The sequence below is a fragment of the Montipora foliosa genome, chromosome 7 (genome assembly GCF_036669935.1).
Source record: "Montipora foliosa isolate CH-2021 chromosome 7, ASM3666993v2, whole genome shotgun sequence".
Classification (NCBI taxonomy): Eukaryota; Metazoa; Cnidaria; class Anthozoa; order Scleractinia; family Acroporidae; genus Montipora; species Montipora foliosa.
In genome coordinates this window covers 21,349,861-21,357,360 of record NC_090875.1, presented here as the reverse complement: position 1 = coordinate 21,357,360, position 7,500 = coordinate 21,349,861, and the positions used below count along the sequence as shown (strand labels likewise).

The 7,500-nt window shown below is 38.9% G+C and overlaps 1 long non-coding RNA gene across 3 annotated transcripts in view; it reads left to right on the top strand.

The window, feature by feature from the left end:
- LOC138011321 (uncharacterized) overlaps positions 1-3,037 on the top strand; it is a 20,330-nt gene extending 17,293 nt beyond the window's left edge. For all 3 annotated transcript variants that reach the window (XR_011124691.1, XR_011124693.1, XR_011124692.1), the window contains exons 2-3: positions 809-1,024; positions 1,452-3,037. This is a non-coding gene — a long non-coding RNA (uncharacterized lncRNA). The remainder of the gene's footprint in view (positions 1-808; positions 1,025-1,451) is intronic.
- Positions 3,038-7,500: the final 4,463 nt, after the last annotated feature.

Genomic DNA, 7,500 nt, shown 5'->3' with positions numbered 1-7,500 from the left:
ATTGGTTTACAATCCTCTAGGTCCTTTATTGCTTAATGATGAGTTAAAAAAGCAAAGACAGAGACAGTATGAATATTGTTTTCACAGTTTTAGGGATAATGTAATGGCACTGTCTCTTTATGAGCCTAATAACCGTGAAAGTTGGCCTCTAGTTGTTGCAAGCAAGGGGTTTTTGGTTCATTTTGAAGATCCATTTATTCATAACGGATTACTTGAGATCTTTTGACAAAAGACTCAGAATGAAAACAAAGGGAAATTTGAGCTCAAATCACAGATGTTATAAGTAACTCTAAGGTAGCTGAAATATGCCTTCTTTTAAAACTCTAGGTAGGTAATCCTATGCAGTCTTTCGTTAGAAAAGCTACACCTTGTAAGAAATGAAAGCGTGAGAATATGGAAAAAGTGAGGGAGAGATCCTAACCCTAACCCTAATCTCACTTGGTCATTGCTTCTCAGTACAAAATGTGTTTTATCCACAACGCACAAACACGGGCAAGTTTTGCAGTCTTCATCTTTTACGTATCTTCAGCCATCACACTGTAAATTACAGCCCAGATACCATGCCTATCATACATTTCTTACTATAGATCGCGGTAAATAGTGACCACTTTGCATCGGGGTTTGTTACTGCTGATTCAGTTTATCATCTACGTACAGTCTTTGGGTTTTTCTAAAGCGCATGCGCCTCGAAGGTCTCTATGAGCAGTGAGCACGAGGCCGTTGTTTTAAAACACGCAATTAAACCGAAAGGAAAAGTGGGAGCTTTTTCTTGATTCGAAGAATAAACAATGTATTTCTTTCCTTTCAGGAAAACAAGAAGACCTTTCAGACACAGACAGCAACACACAAAGTTGCATACTCAAGATTCGTCGGTTTTCACACAATCAAAATGAAGAAAATAGCTCTCGCCATTCTTGTTGCTGTCTTTGTAATCGCCGGTTTGGTTGTGGAGACTGACTGCCAGCGACCACCACCACCACCACCACCAGGACTTATTGCGAAAAGAATGCAGTTGCAGGAAAAGGTTCGAATGTGATATGTACCTTGGTTGAGTTACTTTTGTTGAAAATGGATACACTGACTTGCTATTCATCTTCTTGTGGATGATTTCATTCCGCATCATTCCTTTTACCCATCACATTTTGAAGGACAATGTTGTTACACGTTCCTGCGATGTTTTGGTCAGTGGTCTATGCGGTTAAAAAAATTTCGAGGGCCGAGGAAATGCTTCATTCTGTCTCAAACAAAAGAAAACTGCCTCATATTTTTTTGCACAGAAACATACTGAAATCATTTTCCAAAAAGCTTGAACTTCCACTTCGACAGTATTGTTCAGAGACGCAAACCTGGCCGAAGTGGCGAGAGTTCGAAACTTGTAAGCAATTTTGTCATGTTGACAAGGTTGATTAGGAAAACACAAGTTTTAACATTTATCTTACCTGAACTTTCAGACAGAAGCAAGAAGCATCCATCCATTCTTTGCACGTGACGAGAAGCCCTGGATGCCACAGCGCAGGTTAAAGAAGAATGAATGATCGTTGGTTTCCACGATAAATCACCCACAGCACCTCACTGATAACAGTGATTTTTTCTTTGCAATGAAATAGCTTAGTATCCTTAATTTGTAACCACCTTGTAGACCTTCATTTACGGTCTTCCCTTTTGGGACTCTCTAAATCCTCTATCAATACGTGCCTGATATTCCAGTCGTAGGAAAAACATCAATTTTTCAGGAACAGCGAATTCAGAATGAATCGTCTCATTCAAGAACTTCACTGACGATTCCTCTTGTTATTTTTTTCACATTACCAGTAGCAGATTCCATAACCTTACTGATAGCACGAGTAGCAGATTATCGAATCGGAAGTAATAAAGCTATGTCAACAAGATAGTGTTTGGTGACAGGGTGTCGTGTCCAAATATCTAATGTCGCACTGATGTAATCGTATTCCTTGAATACAATGTACCTTTGCAGACACGGTGCAGTCGAACTGGGCTCTTCAATAATGTTTGGAGGGCATGGTTTCTAAAGAAACTGTGGTGCTGCATCGATGGGGAAGTAGTATACAAAAATTTGGTTTTATCAACGGAGTTGATAATGTAAATTGACCACCATACAGAGATTCTAAAAGCTTTTCGAATCTCTGTACGGTAGTCAATTTACATTATCTCGACTCCATTGATAAAACCAAATCTTCAATAATGTAGCCGAATTCGAACTAATGTAACTGCCCAAAACTAACAAAGGTTGCCAATATTCCAAAGCTCTCAAACAGTCACAGGATCTCTTGGTACTTGGTTCGAACTCAACAGATTGATTCAAAGCGATTTCATATACAGACAATCAGAAAAATAATCAACGAAGGCTGTGTACAGTGTTATTGCTATAAATAATGATGGTGGAGTTGACAAATCCAAATCGAACGATAGCAAATAAATCCGTAGTTTGCACATGATAATGTTCTTAGTCTGGATGATAAAGGTTTACAGATATAGAAGCCAACTGTAGTTATTCATAACTTGTAGTTCTCAGATAGATCGTAGGTTCGAACTGAAATAGGATAATTAAGATACTAACAATTATTATAGATTCTAACTTATCTTAACGTAAAATAAGCCTGGTACGTGGCACGCTATACGCCAACAAATAGAAACAACAAAAGCTACACATGTCTTGCATGAGGCTTAATTAATATGGACGTGTAGCACATAGCACATATCCACTTGCATACGACATATATAGTGAATGGTTACAACAATATCCTAGAGATTTTAAATTGAAAAGCGTTGCGTCAAAACCTAAAGAATATACCTGGATATACGACTTAAATTATTATAGCTTTGATAATAATATACTAAGAATACGAGGAAAAAATAATCATCGCATGATGTAGCAGAGAATAACAGTAATTTTGACAAATGCAACACTGGAAAGGTTAGGACAAATAAAAAGATAAAAAACTTACGTACTTCGGTTTACGCTTGTACCAATGGAGACAAGTAAATGGTACCAGTAGCAGATTCCATAACCTTACTGATAGCACGAGTAGCAAAATTCTTATTTTACTATGAGAAATTCGTCTAGCATTTAGTATAGGACGAGATCTGAATTTTGGGTGTAGAAGAAGTTGGGTATTCACGCATTTCCTCACGATAATTCCTGCGCCCTTGTGGGTACTCTATATGACTCGTTTTCCTGTGAAATTCTAACACGTTCCATAGCTCTAATTAAATGCTAGATGATTCGAATAAATGAGAACAGTTTTCTTAAAACGGACAATGATTGTTGCTGCAATATTAACACAAGGAAAGCAAAGAGCCTAATATATATCAAAACAAAGCGGTCGGTAATGTCACTGCCATTCAAAGACAAGTCAGATTACTCAGCCAAAATTGTGGAATGGTCAGTTGATAAAAATCGATGAAAATAGAATTTCAAGTTTTTTTTTTTTTCCCAACTGATGCAACCTTTCAAACACAAGGTCCTACCAATAGTTTAGTTCTGCCATCAATCACATTTTTTTGCAATGACAGCTAGCAGACAATGACAGTTCATCTAACTCAGTCAATCACACCACTCTAACTCAATTTATCTCATTGAACTGATGTGTGACAGTGATTGACAACAGTGAAAAACAGAACTGTTTATTGAATTTGAACTTTAAAGTCCACGTTACCATCAAAGGTGCAATAATTTGGTGCAATAAGGGAGCAGGAGTGGTGCAGTAGTGAGAGCACTCGCCTACCACCAATGTGGTCTGGGTTCGATTCCTAGACTCTGCGCCATATACTTCCATACACTGCCCATTTCCGTTAGTAGGGCTAACGCTCACATGGTTCATATGGGGTAGAAAACTAACACTTCACATTTCACTCTAATCAGTTAAAGTGCACCTAACCCCAAAATATTTTTTTTGCTAAAATGAATCTTTCCAACTGTTCGAAATGCATTGTGGCCATTTTTTCATTTTTTTAACAAATCCTGGCATTTTATAGGCTTCGAAAGTGGCGAAAATCCAAGCATCTTTTGTTCACGACCGAGTCAGAAGGGGAGTGGGTCTATTCCTGGTTTGACGTCACAATCTACTTTGCATGCATTTTTACAAAGAGTTAATGCAATGTAAATCAGTTTGTGACGTCAAATCAGGAATAGTCCCACTCCCCTTCTGACTCGGTCGTGAACAAAAGATGCTTGGATTTTCGCAACTTTCGCAGCCTATAAAATGCCAGGATTTGTTAGAAAAATGAAAAAATGGCCGCAATGCGTTTCGAACAGTTGCAAAGATTCATTTTAGCGAAAAAAATATTTTGGGGTTAGGTGCACTTTAAATCTGTTCAAATATAAGTGCTACACAGCCAATGTTTGCAAAAACATAATCCTTCCTTGTACAATTATTGTTCATTGACATGACTTTAACAATTCCCACAGTTGACAGTTCCCTCCACCTTCTCCCATCTGACCTTGTAGCTTAGTCGGTAGAGCAGTGCTGATCGAACCTGAAGGTCGTGGGTTCAATTCCCACCCTGGTCAGAGTTTTCCTCTGTCCTGGTGTGGGCTTATTTCCATCAGTAGGGCTAACACTCACATGGTTCGTATGGGGTAGAAACCTAGCACTTCACATTACACTCTAATCAGTTATGTATGTGGGTTGAGTTTGTTAATTCTCTACTCTACTCTGCAGTGTCCCGAGAACATTTTCTCTGGGTACTCTGGTTTTATCCTCGCCTCAAAAACCAATATTTGATTTGATTTGAGTTCATTACATTTGATTTCAATGTTAACAGTGTTTCCAATATTACAGGGCGCCATGCATGTTAAAGGACTTGACACTTCAAGTTCATAGTTATTTATTATTATCAATAGGGAAGATATAGATGACGTCACCTATTATCATTAATGTGCCAACCGGAGCCTCATTGGCTGTCAAAACAAAGGGTCTTTTGTTCCTGTGGTTGGCACATTTCAATAGCAAAAGCAAGGTTTGTAAACAGATATGGGGCTGGACAATTTGCGAGCCAGCGAGTCATGCGAGGCATGCAAATTTCGCATTTAAGTCTAAGCACCCATTTCAAATAGCGCTGATAAACTGTTATTGAGTCTAAGCACCCATTTTAAAACAGTTAGCTTTCAATAATTGTGTGATTGGCATGTTGACTCGCTATCTTGGCTTGCATGACTCGTAGCCATGGCTCGCATGCCTCGCTGGCTCGCACATTGTCCAAACTTAACAGATATCTTCCCTATAGTTTCAATGTGCACTCTACATAGATACCTGGGACACGCAAACATCTCTAGAGCAGAGAAAACACTGTCCGCCAAGGTGTAAGATGCCCCGCTGACGACGAGAAAGGATCACGAATAACGTACGCATCCTCCAAAAGACTGCAATTCATGAGGGAAATACAAAAGAAACCTCGGTTATACCATATTTTTTGATTCCCAGGCGCAATGTAAATACACATACAGTGTAGATTTAGAAAAAGGAGGAGTCTTCCCAAAATATTCATAACGGCATTCAAAACCACAGTTAGAACATATAAACGTTGATTTGTTAGACGAGGATTCTTCGTGCAATTCAGCCGCCATCTTTGATTTACTTCGTCACCAGGATCTATTGTGTGTAGCAAGAAGCCTGGATGCTAGTTCAAGGCCAACGCAGCTTTGACCATAAAGCCTCGTAGCCATGCCTGAATATCTTGTCTCTCATCTCCTTGGAGAAGTTTTCAAATAGGTCTATACACATTGGCTGTCGATTATCTGGGCGTCACGAGGATCAGTGTCATTTTGTCGACCAATCAGATGCCATTTTTACAGCTTCTTCGCGCTTGTTAAGGACGGTGCCTACTATTGTTACTGCGCATACGTTCTGCGCATCTCAAGATAATCGGGTTTCCTATCGACGGTGCTTCATATAGCGATATTGTTGCGCGGTTCAAAACTATGCGGAAAAAACAGAACTTAGCAAGTGCTCTTAGAATCCAAAAAGAAAATTGGGGGTAGCTGTAGTTCTAATATTGTACCAAGTGTGGTGTTTTGTACAACACTAAAATCAAATGGAAAATTCTCTAGTGAGAGGGTCTCAATGGGGTTAAGCGTGTGGCGTGAAACGTCAAAAAATTAACCGTGTGTCGTGAAAAAGGGAAAAAATTAACCGTGTGTCGTGAATTATTTTGTCCAGATAACCGTGTTGTTTGTAGCTTTTCCTAATCTCTGAACAATTATTTGATGTAAAAATTAAGCGTGCAGCGTGAAATTGCAAAACTTTTAACCCTGTACCGTGTTTGCTACACCCCCAATGAGATCCTCTAGTAACTTATGGGTTTAACAAAGACAGAGAAGGGATTGAACAACTTAAGCGGGCCTGTTATCTCTGTTGTCTGGCTTATTTATATCTATTTGTACTCAATTCTGCACAGTCTTCAGGTAACAATTGGAAATTTCACTAATTTTTGTTAAATATAGAATACGGCCTCGTGAGTTTGTATTTCCCGTCTGCCGTAAACTTGATTTCCACTCTCAAAATTACCTCCAGAACCAACTTTCTGCGTAGAATAAGCTTTAGGAATGATGTTTTTGTCTTGTGTGGTCATACTTGACGATTCGCGAACATTTGGTGAAAAAATATTTATAACGGGTCACGCGCAACTTGATCGCCCGAACTTGCCCAAGTATGCACAACATCCACTCGGCCTTTTGACATCCTATTGAAAAAAACTTGTAAAATATTCGCGGAACGGTCGATTTCTCTGAAATTTGAAAGTATGATTGCTAACGAATATAGAAAGATTTTCACAATAACTAAAAATTCCCGTGTTAAGCTTTTGTTCTTGTCAGCATTGTGATTTGCGATAATTCGCAAGTCTTTTTTATTATCTCATAGATGTTCAGACAGATGAAGTGTAAATATTCAATTAAATCAGAAACCCATAAGGGTTGAAACGTGTAACGGTCCCTTGTCTGCTGGGGAAACAAGCTTCTGAATATTCAATTTGCTAAGTACCATATTTGGAACAACAAGAGCGAGGGGTTTCCAAATATGGTACTTAGCACTGAGACATTCAACCAATCAATTCGTACCGTGAATATTCGGAAGCTGTGAACGCGCGTTACACGTTTCAACCCTTATGGGTTTCTGGTTAAATATTACAACAAAATTAAAAACCAAAGACGTTGTTTTACTCTGAAAACGAAGAACGAGTAACATTCTCTCCCGTAGTTCATTCAGTTGACACAAGGTGATCACGTGCACCTTTATGGTTGCCTAGCACGTGATCAGGCTTCTTTCTTTTCACAAAACATAAAAGTCAGAGACTGCAGAAATTTTCGTGTTTTTACGATCGATTGTCATTAATCTTTCGCTGAGAATTCGATTCAGAGTTGTGACCTTTCAGGCGAAAAGGGGGCTTATGGATTTCATGGTGAACCGTGAAATACATTTCACGGTCACGGCTCGTGAATTTAATATTTTCACTCTGTGAAAATAAAATTTCACGGGATGT